This window comes from Callospermophilus lateralis, chromosome X (genome assembly GCF_048772815.1).
Source record: "Callospermophilus lateralis isolate mCalLat2 chromosome X, mCalLat2.hap1, whole genome shotgun sequence".
In the NCBI taxonomy this organism is placed as follows: Eukaryota; Metazoa; Chordata; class Mammalia; order Rodentia; family Sciuridae; genus Callospermophilus; species Callospermophilus lateralis.
In genome coordinates, this window is record NC_135325.1 from 39,801,316 (window position 1) to 39,819,713 (window position 18,398).

Sequence of the window (18,398 nt, forward strand, 5' to 3'; positions counted from 1 at the left end):
ATTAGCAAAACAAAACAAAACAAATCTAATATGTGATACAAGCTGGAGAATGTTTCATGTCTACTTGAAAAGAATGTGTATTTTGCTCTTGTATGGATTGTTCTGTGTATGTCTGTTAGAATCATTTGGTCTACAGTTCTAAATCTTGTTTCCTTATAGTCCGTTCGGGATATTCTATCCATTATTGAGACTGGAGTATTGAAGTCTCCTACTATTATTGTACTGGTACTGCTATTTCTCCTTTAAGTTTTATGTTTAAGTGCTCTCATGTTGTGTGCATTTATAAGTATTATATTTTCTGGAGTATTGATCATTTTATCATTATATAATGTCCTTTCTCTTATCATAGTTCTGAACCAAATGTCCATTTCACCTAAACATAACAACTTTTGCTATCTTTTGTTGACCATTTGCATGGCATATCATTTTACATTTCTTCACTTTCTACCTACATGCGATGTGTCCCTAAAACTAAAGTGAGTTAGAGGAAAGAAATTAAAGGGATATGTATAGGAAAAGAAGAACTTAAATTAGTACTATTTTCTGATGATATGATTCTATACCTAGAAGACCCAAAAAACTCCACCAGAAAACTTCTAGAACTAGTGAATGAATTCAGCAAAGTAGCAGGATATAAAATCAACACCCATAAATCAAAGGCATTTATATACATCAGTGACAAATCTTCTGAGAAGGAAATGAGGAAAATTACCCCATTCACAATAACCTCAAAAAAAAGTTAAGTTGGGAATCAACTTAATGAAAAAGGTGAAAGATCTACACAATGAAAACTATAGAACCTAAAGAGAGAAATCAAGAAGACCTTAGAAGATGGAAAGATCTACCTTGCTCTTGGATAGGCAGAATTAATGTTATCAAAGTGCCCATATTACCAAAAGCAGTATACAGATTTTATGCAATTCCGATCAAAATCCCAATGGCATTCCTCATAGAAATAGAAAAAGAAATCATGAAATTTATCTGGAAAAATAAGATACCCAGAATACCTAAAGCAGTCCTTAGCAGGAAGAGTGAAGCAGGTGGCATCGCTATACCGGACCTTAAACTATACTACAGAGCAATAGTAACAAAAACAGCATGGTATTGGCACCAAAACAGACTGGTAGACCAATGGTATAGAATAGAGGACACAGAGACTAACCCACAAAATTACAATTATCTTATATTAGACAAAGTTGCCAAAAACATGCTCCAGAGAAAAGATAGCATCTTCAACAAATGGTGCTGGGAAAACTGGAAATCCATATGCAACAAAATGAAAATTAAAAAAATTTCATTAATTTTAATGAAATTAAAACTCTCACCATGCATAAAACTTAACTCAAAATGGATCAAGGACCTAGAAATTAAACCAGAGACCCTGTGTCTAATAGAAGAAAGAGTACGCCCTAATCTTCATCATGTGAGATTAGACCCCAACTTCCTTAATAAGACTCCTATAGCACAAGAATTAAATCCAAGAATCAATAAATGGGATGGAGGGCTGGGGATGTGGCTCAAGCGGTAGCGTACTCACCTGGCATGCATGCGGCCTGGGTTTGATCCTCAGCACCACATACAAATAAAAATGTTGTGTCTGCCAAAAACTAAATATATATATAAATTCTCTCTCTTTCTCTTAAAAAAATAAAAATAAATGGGATGGACTCAAAGTAAAAATTTTCTTCTCAGCAAAAGAAACAATCTTTGAAGTGAACAGAGAGCTTACATCCTGGGAGCAATTTTTTACCCTTCACACATCAGATAGAGCACTAATCTCTAGGTTATATAAAGAACTCAAAAAGCTAAGCACCAAACAAACAAACAAACAAAAAACAACAAATAACCCAATCATCAAATGGGCCAAGAACCTGAACAGACACTTCTCAGAAGAGAATATACAATCAATCAACAAATATATAAAAAAATGTTCATCATCTCTAGAACTTAGAGAAATACAAATCAAAACTACTCTAAGATATCATCTCATTCCAGTCAGATGGCAGCTATTACGAAGACAGACAACAATAAGTGTTGGCGAGAATGTGGGGGTGGGGAAAGAGGTACACTCATACATTGCTGGTGGGACTGTAAATTGGTGCAGCCAATATGGAAAGCAGAATGGAGATTCCTTAGAAATTTGGGAATGAAAACCACCATTTGACCCAGCCGTCTCTCTTCTCAGTCTATACCCAAAGGACTTAAAAACAGCATACTACAGGAACCCAGCCACATCAATGTTTATAGCAGCACAATTCACAATAGCTAAACTGTGTAGCCAACCTAGATGCCCTTCAGTGGATGAATGGATAAAAAAATGTGGCATATAAGCACAATGGAATTTTACTCAGCAATAAAAGAGAATAAAATCATGGCATTTGCAATTAAATGGATAGCATTGGAGAAGATAATGCTAAGTAAATTTAGCCAATCCCCCACCAAAAAAAAAAAAAAAAATGGAGAATGTTTTCTCTGATATAAGGAGGCTAATTCATAGTGAGGTATGGAGGGGGAGCATGGGAAGAATTGATGAATTCTAGATAGGGAAGAAGGGTGGGAGGGAAAGGGAGGGGGCAGGGGATTACCAAGAATGGTGGAATGTGATGGACATCATTATCCAAAGTACATGTATAAAGACATTAATTGGGTGTCAACATTCTTTATATACAAACAGAGATATGAAAATTGTGGTATAGATGTGTAATAAGAATTGTAATGCATTCCACTGTTGTGTATTTAAAAAATAAAATCAATTAAAAAATTAGCATATAGTTTAGTTTGGCTATTTTTATTCATTCATCCTCTCTATGTGATTGGTGAATTTAAACCACTTACACTTAAACCTGTATGACCACATTTTCTCTGTATCTTTCTTCTGTTTATGAGAACTCTAGTTGTATTGAATTAAGGATTCAACTTACTCCGTGACAAACTTACTTTAACTTAAAAAATCATACCTGTAACAATTCTATCAAATAAGGTCACATTCTGGTGGACCAGGTATTAGGGATTCAACTTGCTTTTCTGAAAGACATAGATTAACCCATAACACTATATATCAACACATTTTTGTTTCCTAAGAATAAAGGAGAAAACAGTTTGTCCTAAAACAGAGTGTCTGTTTGTTCTTTGTATGAAAGGGCATGGAAAATAGCAAAAATTTCTTTTCTTACTTTTTTTGAGGTATTGGGGGTTGAACCTAGAGCCTCAGGCACATTGGACAAGTGTTCTTCCACTGAGATATATTTTCATTCCTGAGAAAAACAAAATTTGAGGATATACAGCAACCTCTGAAAGGTTTCATGGTAATTGAATTTGATTTTCATTGATTTATGAAGCCTTCATCTAATATTATTATAAAAGTTGTAAAATTTTGGTCAAGTTTACCCAGTTTTGGTGGAAGTTTCATAAACTACTTTAAAAATGGAATTCATAAATCCCTTGATGCCAATTGATATGGTAATGCAAAACTGGGACTTGGCTTTCCCTTTGTCAGCATAGTGCTTGATACTGAAGTATTTGGTTTTCTCTTAATAAGAGGCAAAGCTTATTCCTTACTAAGAAATTTTCCTGGGAAGCAAAGATTCTATATCACACAAGAATAATTTTCTGCCATGTGTGTTTGATTTACTATACCCTTGACCTTTTAAAACATGAGCATTTGAAAATTTGAAAATTCTATGGTTCCATCAATAATTTTGCTCACTTCTATGTTGCTTAAACTACTTTTAAGTAATTTATTTTCATTCTGCTTAAATAAGTAGTCAAGAACTGTTCCTTGGGCACCCATGGTCTTGTTTTGATCTAAGATCCTTTGATAGCTATTTTTAATTATTCCATTCCATGGTAACATTCTACATTTAGGAATAAATAATTTGGGATATCTTTTATACTTAAAACTGTCTTTGAGGTTTACCAAGAGAGCCTCTGAAAAATCACAATGATTTTTTTTCTTCTTTCTAATAAGAAGACAGAACTTAGAAATAAATAGGCTTATTTGTCATATTTCACATTTCTTAATTAGCCTAACACTTTGGCAATGTTGAATGGGAAATGGTGTTAATGTAGTACAGATGATCAATCTTTCTATATCTATTTTGTAAATGTAAAATACCATAGATATAAATATTTCAGAAAACATACCATTTTTTGGAATGTCTTAGAAATTTGGCAATACCCTTATTTCTCATAACATTTTCTTACCCTTGGGGAAAAATATTGCCAAACATGCATAAAATTGTTATATACCAATAGATAAATATACTCTTCTCTAATTTTGATTACTGGGAACTGTGATAAGCTAACTACAGCTATTGAATCTTTATTACCTACATATAGTTCCTGTTTTACTCTGATGATTTTCTGAAAACTCTGTTATAAGCTACATAAGACATACTATAATTAGAAATAGAAATTATGTTTTCATCCAAGCAGGACAGTCTTAGAATTTCATTTAAAGGATTTCATCAGGTACTATAAAATATTGATGCTTGAAAGAATAGATTCTTGGGTATAGACTCCTACTTGATATTATTCAAGCAGCTTTTTAAAAAAATTATATCCATAGACCTTGCCATTTTCCCAGGACTCTTTTTCATTTTTTTATTTGTTCTAATTAGTTATACATAACAGTGGAATGCATTTTGACACATCATATACAAATGGAGCACAACTTCTCCTTCCTCTGGCTGTACATGGTGCAGTTATACCGGTAGTGGTAGTGTAATCATACATGTATATAGGGTAATGTCTGTCTCATTCCAGTGTCCTTCACATCCCTGCCCTTTACTTTCCCCTTACTCCCTCTGCACATTCCAAAGTTCCTTCATTCTTTCCTATCCCCCTGCCCCATTATGGATCAGTATCCACTTAAAACATTTGGCCTTTGGTATTTTGGGTTTGGCTTATTTCTCTCAGTATGATATTCTCTAGCTCCATCCATTTACCTATAAATACCATAATTTCATTCTTCTTTAAGGCTGATTAATATTCCATTGTGTATATGTGCCACATTTTCTTTATCCATTCATCTATTGAAGGGTTCCACAGTTAGCTATTGTGAATTGAGTTGCTATAAACATTGGTGTTACATCATCAATGTAGTATAATGATTTTAAAGTCCTTTGGGTATAAAATGAAGAGTAGGATAACTGGGTCAAATGGTGGTTCCATTCCAAGTTTTCTGATGAAAGTCCATACTGCTTTCCATAGTGGTTGCACCAATTTGCTGTCCCATCTGCAATGTATGAGTGTACCTTTTTCCCCATATCCTTGACAACACTTATTGTTGCTTGTATTCTTGATAATTTCCATTCTGACTGGAGTGAGATGGAATCTTAGAGTAGTTTTTATTTGCATTTCTTTAATTTCTAGAGATTATGAACATTTTTCATTTGTTGATTGATTGTATTTATTCTTCTGTGATGGGTCTGTTCAGTTCCTTTTATTGCTTGGGTTATTTGTTTTTCTCGTGTTAAGTTTTTGAGTTTTTTTGTAGTTCTTTGGAGATTAGTGCTCTATCTGAGGGATGTGTGGTAAGGATTTCCTCCCATTCTGTAGGCTTTCTCTTCATGTTGTTGATTGTTTCCTTTGCTGAGAAAAAGCTTTTTAGTTTGAATCCATCCCATTTATTGATTCTTGATTTTACTTCTTCCACTTTAGGAGTCTTGTTAAGGAAGTAAGATCCTAAGCTGACATGATGAAGATCTGGGCCTTCTTTTTCATCTATTAGGCACAGGGTCTCTGTTCTAGTGCCTAAGTCTTTGATCCATCTTGAGTTGATTTTTGTGTTGGATGAGAGATAGAAATTTAATTTCATTTTGATATATATGGATTTCTAGTTTCCCCAGAACCATTTGTTGAATAAGCTAGCTTTTCTCCAATGTATGTTTTTGGTGCCTTTGTCTAGTATGAGATAACCATATTTATGTGGGTTTTTTCCTTTGTCTTCTATTCTGTTCCATAGGTCTACATGTATATTTTGGTGCCAATGCCTTTTTAGTTTGGAAGGACATAACTACATGGAAAAATACTACTGACCAGCTATGTTTTGAATGTTTGTGGCCCTTCCAAATCATATGTTAAAACCTAATCACCAATATAATAGCTTTAGAAAGTGAGGCCTTTGAGGTTAGAAGGGCTGAACCCTCATGAATGGGATTAGTATCCTTATGATGAAGCCCAGAGAAACTCCTTGCTTTTTCTATCATGTGAAGATATAGTGAGAAAGCAATATTTCTGTACCAGAAAATGGGCCTCCAGCAGACACAGAATTGCTGTCACCTTGGTTCTGAAATTCCCAGATCCATAACTTTGAAAAATAAATCTTTGTTGTTCTGTCATTCAGTTAATGGTATTTCATAATAGCAGTTTAAACAATCTAAGACAGGACCCAAGATCCAACATAACAAAATTTAATTACATGGGTTAGTGCTATGGCTTCAATGTGCTACCTCCCAAATTCAGGTGTTGACAATGTGATAATATAAGAGTTGGGGCCAGCACGGTGGTGCACACTTGTAATCTCAGAAACTTGAAAGGAGGATGGCAAGATTGAGATTAGCCTCAGAAAAATGAAATATTAAAAATAAGATATTTTTAAAAGGTGGACAGCTGAATGGGGTGGCGCATGCCTGTAATCTTAGTGGGTCAGAAGGTTGAGACAGGAGGATTGCGAGTTCAAAGCCAGCCTCAGCAATGGCAAGGAGATAAGCAACTCAGTGAGACCCTGTTTCTAAATAAAATAAAAAATAGGGCTGGGGATGTGGCTCAATGGTTGAGTGCTCCTGAGTTCAATCTCTAGTACCAAAAATAAACAAATAAATAAATAAATAAAGGGAGGTGGGCTGGGGATGTTACTCAGTGATAAGGCAGCCCTGGTTTCGATCTGCAATACCAAAAAAAAAAAAAAAAAAAAAAAAAAAAAAAAGAATTGCGACCCTTAAGAAGTGAGTAGACCAAAAGGCTCCCCTCTCTTGAGTGAGATTAGAAGTTTTTATAAAAGGGCTTACTGGAGAGAGGTTTTTTTCTCTTATCCTTCTGTGTTCTGCCATTTGAGGAAACAGCAAGAAGGGCCTCACTAGCTGTGGTATCTTGATCTTGCACTTCCTAGCTTCCAAACCTTTGGGAAATAAATTTGTATTCTTTATAAATTTACCAGTTTGATATTCTATTATAGCATCACAAATAATCTTAAGACATTGTGAATGAAATGAAGAGGGGAATTTAATAATATCTACTTCTTCGGAATATGTTGATGTTATTTTAAAAATATTCTTTATTTTATGATGCATACATGAGGAAACCCCTTATGTCTCAATCAATATCTAACCCTAAATTTATTTGACTTTGTTTTTGTAAAATGAAATGAGCCGTTTTAAAATAATATCTGATTCTCACTGAGCTAACAGGATTCAGAAATAACTATTTATAACTGAGTCTCCTTAGTTTTCATAGCAATAAGGATCTGTTTTTATTTTGTCAACATTTAATTGGACAAACCAATTGTGAAACCAAGGCAAGAGGTAATCTTACAGAAAACTGATAGTGTAAATGACTCTTGTCAAAGAAAATATGCAAATGAATTTTGTTATAATTACCATTATCATAGAGACAATCACTTAACTTCATATAGAAAAATAATCCCAAATTATATTATTTTTTCAAGTTATACCAGTTTTACATTTACTAACAAATTAAGAATGTCTCCTGACTATATGAATCCCTGTTCTTCAATTTCTCCTTTGAACCTGTAGCAACAGTTTCTTTAATTGTCTCTTATTGATTAATGAGTGGAAAAAAAATCATTGATCATATTCTGTCCAGTAAAAATTATGTGTCCTTTAGTTGCATCTTTCCACTGAGGCTTAAACTGGAAAACTAACGATATTTTCTTATTATTCTCATCATAGCAGCCATATTGTTATTTTTTTCAAAACTATGTACCAGAAACTCTGGAAGGCACTAGGAATTCATGGAAAAGCAAGACATAATGGTTATTGGAGAAGATGACAATAAAACAAAGAATAACAACAAACTGAGAAAAGTGCTCTTTAAAATAAGATTTTTCTGTGGGCTAAGTTCAGAACATAGCAGGAAAACCTAAGATTGAGCAGCTACAATAAATCTCTCAAAGACATATATGAAAATAAAGATTTCTGGCTTAGGAAAATTAGATTGAGGGTTGTGCAGATCACTGTGTTAGGCAACACTAGAGAAATGCACATTTTCAGTGTGGGGGAAGGTGAGTTCTATATGCATGTGTTCAGTGTCAATTGCCTGTGGTAACTACAGTTGGCCAGTAAGCCTTTCTTTAGCTTATGAGACAGACTGGGCTGGAAATGTGAAGCTGAGGTTCATCAAGATATGTTTCCATCACCAGTTATTCCTTGTGTAATTTTTAGAGCTTGTTAGGAGGTTTTAGCAGGGTAACACAGCTACTCATAAGCCCTTGACTAAAAAAACATTGCTCAACTATCTGGGTAGTTCATTCTCTTTGACCAAATGTGCAGCAGGGATGGATGCACATGGACTGGTGAGGGAGGAAGGGAACACCTATCTAGTCAGCCAGATCAGTGGAATCAACCCTGGTTAGGCACATTCATCATTGCCTATGCAAAACAACCTCACAATAACAAGTATTCTTCTTATGAATGCATACTAGAATAAATATATTATTATTATTATAAAAATAATCTTACTTGTCTGCCAAACAGAGAAGTCACATCCTCCTGAAGCTTGTGGCCCTAATCCATGTCAATGCTAATACTTTACAAAAGCATTTTAAAATAACTAAGAAACAAGCTAGAAAAATAATAAAACAATGTCAAAATTGTGTGACCTTTTTACCACAAGTTAATCTTGGAGTCAATCCTAGAGGACTGATACCTAACCATATTTGGCAGATGGACGTCACACACTTGCCAGAATTTGGAAAATTAAAATATTTGCATGTTACAGTTGATACTTCTTCTGGATTTTTGATGGGCTCCCTTCATGCTGGGAAAAAAACTAAAGATGTTATAGCTCATTGCTTACAAAATTTTGCCACTGTGGGCATTCCAAAACAGTTAAAAAAAGATAATGGCCCTGGTTATACTTCTACTTCTTTTAAACAATTTTGCTCAACATTTGGCATTACTCATATAATAGGAATCCCATACAATCCACAGGGACAAGGCATAGTTGAAAGAGCTCATCAAACTATTAAAATGTACTTATTAAAGCAAAAAGAAGGAATTGGGAAGGGGTATATATTCCCCAAAGATAAACTTAAAATAACCCTTTTTACTCTAAACTTTTTAAATTTGGATTCAGCAGGACTTAGTGCTGCAGAAAGGCATATGTGTCCAAAAAATATACATAAGCCCAAGGTACTTTGGAAGGATATTCTAACAGGACAATGGAAAGGTCCTGACCCAGTAGTTGTCTGGAGTCAGGGGTCTGTTTATGTGTTTCCACAGGGAGAACAGCAGCTGATTTGGATTCCAGAGAGATTAACTAGGGCAATTTCTACAGACCAAAAAGAAGATGATTTGACTCAAATCCATAACAACTGATATCCAAAACTCCAGTTTGGCTATTCTTACATCTGTGGCAGAACCAGGATGCTTTTTTCAATATCTATTTTATTATTTCCCTTTCCCATATCATGAAGTTCTATTTTGTTTTTTGAGCTCATACAGACCTAGGTTAATGTTTTGCTGATCAGTTCTATTTTTTTGACTATAGAGTTTTTGAACATTGCAATGGAGATTTCACCTGTAAAATGTTATAAGGCCTTTACTATTATGTTATGTGTTGTATGTATTATATTATGTGTGCACACTTGTGTTTTGTGTTATATGTTTGAATGTACGTATGTCCATATATCATATATGATGAACACTCATGAAAAAATGGATCCAAATAATTTTTTTCACGTGATTTAAATGGTTTAATTTACATTGGGTAAACAGCTGTTGAGGATTGTTTTAATATATGAACAAAAAAGGAGTTAACAGATCTGTTTGTTTACTTTCACCTTTCCTTTTCATTATATTTAATAATTCTGTTGAAGATAAGGTACATTGTTAAGAAAATTGTTTTCTAAAAAAAAAAGAAAAGAAAATTGTTTTCTTTTAGTGCCTTCTGGAATGGTACATAATTTTTTCTTTAGCCAGTATTGCCAGAATTCCTATCTTCATCCCAGTGCCGGTGAAGACAAAAATAAAACCAATCTACAGCTTCTTCAATAGCCATCACTGAACTGCTTGCAAAACTTGCCTGAACTATGTATCGCTTGTATGCATTGTGAACTCACTTGTATGCATTGTGAACTATCTGTTGGTTCAGTGACTTGTGGTAGTGTTGGGATATTTACAATTTTTCCAAAAGGAGCCATCACTGAACTGCTTGCAGAACTTGCCTGGACTATGAATCACTTGTATGCATTGTGAACTCACCTGTATGCATTGTGAACTATCTGTTGGTGCAGCGACTTGTGGTAGTGTTGGGGTATTTATGCTAATGGTGTCACCGGTGGTACAATTTTTCCAAAATGAGTCATCACTGAACTCCTTGCAGAACTTGCCTGGACTATGAATCACTTGTATGCATTGTGAACTCACCTGTATGCATTGTGAACTATCTGTTGGTGCAGCGACTTGTGGTAGTGTTGGGGTATTTTTGCTGATGATGTCATCAGTGGTACAATTTTTCCAAAAAGAACTGTCAATTGGCTTGGTGTATCTTCCTCCCTTCTGCTTGTCATGGTCGTTCAGCTAAAATTTGGGGACCAACAGAGGTGAGGCAAAGAACCTCACCCCCCCCCACCCCGCTGGTACAAAGACCCATCCACAGGTGTGGCTGTATACTGGACTGGTAGTCAGTGACGGGTAAGATCCAATTGCAATGGTACCAACCTAAGACAGGAGGCTGACGCCTTGAGGTCAGCTCATCCGATAACGGGTAAGAACCATATGTACTATTGGACAACCTAAGGCAGGCACGGTCCCTAAGCCACATGCTTGTTGTTTAAACAGAGAGGGAGAGATGTTGAGAGCCACAGCCGAAGGGGCCCCAGCAAACTTCCAGCTGCCAGCAAACTTCCAGCTGCCAGCTGATGATTGGCTCACAGCGGCCCCAGCAACTTCTAGCTGCCAACTGATTGGCTCCTCTGCGGTGATGCTCATTGGGCTGTTTCCCTGCCCTTTCAGACCATGGAGCTGCTCATTGGGGGACTTTTTTTGGATCTGCCCATGCGACCCAGCCAATCGGCCTCAAGAGCAGGAGGAGTGGGGGAGGTTGAGAGGCTTGTGGGAAGCTGGTGGTGGCAGTTGGGCTCTGAAGGTTTTCCTGAGGAGCTGTTTTGTTTGGCGTGTGTGGTTCTAAAAATAAAGTTAGTTTCTTTTGACAAGTGGCTCCTGAATTGTGCCCAGCCAGACTGCGGCAACTCTCTGCTTCCTAAACATCATGTGAGCTGTTTATATATGCCACACTCTTTCTCCATGATGTCATACCTCACATTGAGCCCCAAGAGGTCTAGGAAATGAGACCTCTGGAATCCTGAGCCCTTAAATAAACCTTTCCATCTCTACAATTTTGCTTGTCAGGACTTTTAGTCACAGCAGCAAAAAAGCTAACTACATCAGTAATGTCATTTGAAACTTTTTTTTGAAGAAGTTCAGTTGTCTAAAGGTTGTATGCATGTTGATTAAGTTTTAAATTGTGTTTATGATTGGGTAAAAGAGAGTTTAGAAGAGAGAGAGAGATGGCAGAGTGGGTTTAGGCAGCAATCTTCAACTCCTCTGTAGCCCAGAATCAAAGTAGTGGAAGTATAGCTGATCAGAGAGATAGGTGACAGAGTGAACACTCTAAACTCAATATTAAACAGCTTGAGACATGGATGGACTTGGAATTTCAGTACGGGATTATAAAATGAAGAAAGAATTTCTTGACCCTGATCCTTGTCCAGGATGTGGTTAGGGGGAAGGGTAACAAAGGGAGAAAGAGGGACAAAAAAAGCCCATAAGCTTACTTAATAACAAAAAGAAAGGCAGACCAAGTTAAAATGAGAAAGGAGCAGCAAAGACAGTAAAAGATATTACACAATTCAGCTCAATTTGCTGGCATAAATCTGTGTTGAACTTGGCAGCCATTTTGTAGAGAACAGACTAGGAAGCCTCCCTAGAAGAAATTAAATCTATACCCCTTCTCTGTATCCACATACAGTAACAACAACAACAACAAAAAGCCCATAGGGTATGCCTCTGAAATGGATTGTCCCAATAATTCATGTAGAAGGATCTTGTAGAGGGATCACTGCCAGCTGAAGGTTATCAAAAACCCTCCCCTCAGTGGAGTAGGTAGAACTGATTTGCAAAATAAACCACTCCTAGAGAGTTCTCCCTACCCCAATGCTACTGACTGCCTGGGGTACAGATGGGCCAACTGAAACTCTCCCACAGTGACTGGTAAAATCTGCATGATCTTGAATACCAGGATGGAGGCTTCTGTGCCAGAAAAGTGCTCAGACCACCCACAGAGGGCCTGCATACATAGACATCACAGTCATATACAGCTGCCAAGCATTTAGACACAGGCTGCTGCCAACGATCTCTGGCAACCCTGAACCTTGCACCCTCAAACCCAAACAGAAATGGCCAGCATACACTGTGGCCACTGAGCATGCATACTGGCTTCTGGGTGGGTCAGTAAGCACCAATACCTAGCATGGAAGCTATAGCTACCAGGGCAGAGACTCTTATGCCTTAGCAGCATAGCATCCCTTGGAAAATACACAGCCATGAATCCCAGAAAAGCACAAATACACACACAATCCCTGGAGGGTATTCCCTGAGGGCAACTCCAGTCAGTCAATGGAGACCCTCTTGCATACACAGGTTGGTACACTGTGGGAAGTCACTCTGAATGAACACAACTTCCAGTCCTGACACAGGGACTCTGACCAATTACTACATTTCGTAGTGACTTGGGCGTTGTCCCAGCTCAGATAGCAAGGCATGGCTTCAGGTGTAGGCATACCACAGGCGTTGAGTTACACTCACCTGCCCTCTTGTAATCCTACTCACCTGCCCTCTTGTAATCCTACCCCTCCTGGATAGAACTTTCCTAGAAACAGCATCCTCCCAAATAATAGCTCACTTCCAAATGTTCTCTCTCTCTCTCTCTCTCTCTCTCTCTCTCTCTCTCTCTCTCTCTCCAGCATCTTGTGACTTTCTCTTGCTCTCCCTTTTGGGAGGCTTGATATTGGGAGCTTGGGAAAGCAGTCCTGAAGCTTGTGTAAAGGAATTTCATGTCTGTGTTTTATTTTGCATTGCCCCAAATTCATACCAGTGACCTTAGTTCACCCATGCGCGGGAGCAGTAGCACACCTCACAAAGGGGTCTTACAGAGGAGCTTCCCACAGACACCAGCCACCATCCAGAGTGCCTAGATATAAGCCCACAAATCTGTATACTTCAGAGAGGGGCTGAAGCTCTGTTTCTCCCATGGACCAACTAGTGTCACTTTAGTCAGACCACTGCAACTCTGCTATAGACTGCCACATCCAGCATACTCTGAAATGTACATGCATTTGCTCCCATTCTGTAAGCTCTCTATTCACCTCACTGATTGTCTCTTTTGCTGAGAAGAAGCTTTTTCATTTGAATCCATCCTACTTTTGATTCTTGCACCTGCAATCCACCTGCCTCAGCTCCCCAAGTTGCTAGGATTACAGGCATGCACCACAAGCATTCTTCTATGTATAGATAACCAATTTTTCAATCATCATTTGATAAAATGGTTATCTTTTCCCTAACTTATGTTTTTGGCACCTTTGTCAAGGACTGTATCTTTGTGGATTTTTCTGTGTGTTCTATTCAATTCCATTGGTCTTCATGTCTGTTTTCATGTTAATACCATGCTGTTTTGTTACTATAGCTCTGTAGTATAATTTGAGATTAAATATCCTTATGTCTCTAGCATCGTTCTTGTTGCTCAGTCTTGCTTTGTATATTATGAGTTTTTTATTCTTCTTTGCTGGGTCTAATATTACCATCAGTCTCTTATCCTTTTATTTCTTAATTTTAGGTTAGTTTGTTCATGATTCTTGCTGTTATTGCTTCGTGGATACCTTTCTTCTGTTCTTCCTTTGTACTTCAACTGCTTTTGTTTAGTTACCTTACTGCCTTACTAGAGTGTGCTAATGAAGTGGCTGTATTCCTATCACTAAGTAACATTGCAAAAAATAAAAGCATTTGTAGGGGATGTTGTAGCATTCCACTATGGAATTTGTGGCATTAGTTCTTCTTGGTCTCCTCACATACTCTATCAAATGGTTTTATATACTAACTGTAATTTTCCATAGCATAATAAAGCAAGCATTTAATATTTAAAATTTGTTTTTGTATAACTAATTTTACATACAGCATCATAGTGCCACATTTGGTGAACACTTTCATCAAGAGTAAAACAAAGGCTTTAAAGTCAAATTATGAGACTGACGATAAATCAGTAATTTTAAATTTTTATTAAATGCCAGATTACCACTAAGATCATAATATAATATTTACCATTATTTGTAGAGGAAACAGACTTGTTGATGTTCCCTCCCCATCTCTGAATCACTGTGAAGACAGGAGGGCAGTGTTTCCAGTGATTATTGTGACATTTCTCATTTTTTGTTATTATATGTTTCTACCTTTATTTTATTTGTTTATTTTTATATGGTGCTGAGAATCTAATCCAGTGCCTCACACATGCTAGGTAAGTGCTCTACCACTGAGCTACAACCCCAGCCTCTCTCCTGGGGTTTAAGACACCTCTGTCACCTCACAGAAAGTTCCAAATGATTTATTATATGAGTTATGCCTTTGTATAGCACAACAAACATGGAATTATTTTTAAAATGTTTGTTTCTATATTAATTTTTTTCATCTGGGACATGCTGTGTAGTTTCTGAGCCACATTTTGGAAAACACTTGCTTCAAGATAAGAACAAATGATTTTAATTATAAAAACACAAGCATACATGCACGTACTACATTACCACTATAATCATTATATAATGTATAGCATTAGTTCTTTTATATTTGACACTTTCTGAACTATAACTTTGAGAAAGAGGAAGGGATTTTGGCATAAAAATAGAATCCCTAAATCTGCTTCTTACTGAAATCAGTCATTGTCAATTTTATGAAAACTTGGATTAATCTTCTTTAGGAAGATTCAGTGAGGGTGTACACATATGGGAATTAGCACTGAGAAATAGCTAACACCCAGTAAATTTGAATTTTTATGATTCCTGTTATTTTCAAGTAATTTAATAAATGGGTTTATTGTAATAACTGTACACAGCTCTAGTATTGATCAGCCCACTCAAAGCCATATTGCACACATCACATTACCTAAGCAAATGAACAGAGTGATTAATTTTAACTTCCTGTGTACAGAAGATTAATATCAGCATGGACACAGGAGCAAGTAGCTTTTCAGGTGACACCAAGATTTGAGGCATCTTGAAGGAAAAATATGTCTTACAAAGTTGGAAGGAATGGAATGTGGAGCTGCCCCTTCTGGCTGTGCCCTTTAAGTTCAGCCCAAACATAAAAGAGAAGCAATCTAGAAACATCTGCTCATAGGAAAACCCAGCCTTATATAACCCACAGCCATGCAGACACCTCAGTTCAAGAGAAAAGACAAAGAAGTTTTATGTCACTTTATTTTATAAAACTTGCATAGTTTTTAAAATTTTTTAGTTGTAGATGAACACAATAGCTTTATTTTATTTATTTATTTTTATGTGGTACCGAGGATTGAACCCAGTGCCTTACATGTGTGAGGCAAGCATTCTACCACTGAACTATAACTCCAGCTTCAAGCTTGCATAATTTTGATCTCAGATTCCAACAATATGAGTATCTGAACTAAGTTGGGTAACTTGGCACACACCTGTAATCCCAGTGGCACAATAGGTTGAAGCAGGAAGATCACAAGTTCAAAGCCAGCTTCAGAAACTTAGTGAGACCCTGTCTCAAAATAAAATATAAAAAGAGGCTGGGGATGTGGCTCAGTGGTTAAGCACCTCTGGGTTCAATCCCTGGTACAACAAATTAAAGTATATGAAATAAAAGCATAGGATAATCTCACTCCTGAGGATAGATATAAAAGTTCCAAACAAAATATTAAGACATAGATGACACAAAAAAGAAAATATATCATAATAAAATAATATTTACCTTAAGAATTTAAAGATGGTATGAATGTAGAAACTATCATTGCAATTTACCCTATTAACAAATTATTGGAGGAACAATCATATGATCATCACAGTAGTTGCAATGCAAGGGTTTGATGAAAGTCAACATATATGTTCAAGATAAATATTCTTGGCATTTAGGAATAGAATGGAACCTACATAACCTGACAAAGTGCCTCTGCCAGAAGAGTACAGTAAACTTCAAGGTGGAGTGTTGTAATTTTCCCTTTCTGATCAGAAATAGACAGTTTTCCATCATTGGCAGATTTATTCAACACTGCTCAGCCAGTTGTCTCATGATATAAAATGAGAAAAAGAAATGTGTTATAGTTTTGATATAAGGTATCTTTCCAAAGCTCCTGTCAACTCGGGAATTTTCAGAGGTAAAATTATTGCATTATGAATGTTGTAACCTAATCATTCCATCCTAATGTGAATGAACTGAGTGGATGGTAACTAGAAGCAAGTGGGGGGTGATGGAAGGAAGTGGATCACTGGGGACATGCACTGGAAGGGTGTGTCTTCCCTGTGGCCCTCTTCCCTTCTCTCTCCTCCTTCTGCTTCCTGACCCTGCCATCAGCTGAATAGATTTCCCCTACTGGGTTGGACCCAGAACTAAGGGATTGGCCATCAATGGACTGAGGTCTCTGAAACCATGAGCATCAAATAAACTTTTCCTCCTCTAAATTGATCTTGTTATGTATTTTGGTCACAGTATCAACAAGCTAACTAAAATAAAATAATAGGTATAATGTTTAAAACAGCAATAACAAAATTGTCATTATCCAAATAAAATATGGTATGCATGTTAAAAATCAAAACATAACTGGAAATAAATCTTTGGCATTTATAAGCATATTTATTGTGATTGCTAGATAGGAATTGAACATACAAAATTTGTATCTCTAAATACTAGCTCAAATGGAACATAAAGCTTCAGAAAATATACAATTTTAAATAATATCAAATGAGAATAAATTTAACAAAAATGTTGAAGACTTCTATGAAGAATAATGTAATATTTTGAGAAAATTTTGACACATATCCAACAAAAGAACAGGATATGTGGTTTAATCTTGTCTTTTAAAAATCTATGGTTATTCTTTAACTATAATTGAAATGTGTCAGCCAAAAACATTAGAAATAAAACAATAGCAATAAAGCATTTTTATATGTCACTAACGTTACACAAGGCATTGCAGTTTGGGTTTTATAAAATGAACTGATTCTAGAACTCTAAGGATGACTCTTTGACTTAGAACAAGGTAAACAAATGTATATTCTCTGAAGGCAAATATTCAAGCATATTAACAATATCTTTAAACATAATGTTTTTTTCTTAGTGGTATAAGGGCACATAAGGAACTATTTTAGGTTCGAAAAAATTACAAATGTATTTGTTTAATGAAAGTTTTCAGTGGAAAACAGAATTGTCTATATTTATGAAGAAGATCTAATCAAACAAACTAAAACTTAAGAAAGAAGAAAAATTTTAAAACAAGTATAATTTAAATTGTTTCCTGGAAATAATATTCAGAATATTGGATAGATGACACAGTAATGTCACACTTTGAGGGCTTAAGTAAATAGAAAGGCTAGTAGCATAATTTTTGTCTCTGTTAAAGAATGGAGCAAAACGGTAACTTTAGGCTAGTTTAGAATTTGTGTGATGCTATGTTGAGTAACCATTGCTGCTGTTCTCACCTGGTCTATTTTAATGACTGCATTCTACACTCTTAAATGTTACAGTAGTATAAGGAATTATATAGTTATAGAATTTTAAAGACATTACCATATCAAGTGACACCAAAATGTAAGTGTGTAATGTTTCTTAAAAGCAGACCTCTACAAAAAGTACCTAAAAATTATTACTTTTTGCTTAAATTATTTAAATAGAAAACATAAAAATGTTCCCAAACTTTATAATCCAATCCAATGATATTGAAAAAAAATATCCATATCTGATGAAGTCAAGCATTTGGGGTCTGAACTACCTTTCAAAAGAGTCTTTATATGTAATGTCCCATTAATGTAGCAGGAATGTTAAATCAATATTGTGAAGATGTAATATTGTAGAAAGCTTACTGGTCCCCACTTTTCACTTTCTACTCCTCTCTCATTTCCTAGTTGTCCTCTTCCTCCTGAAGTCCTATGCTTC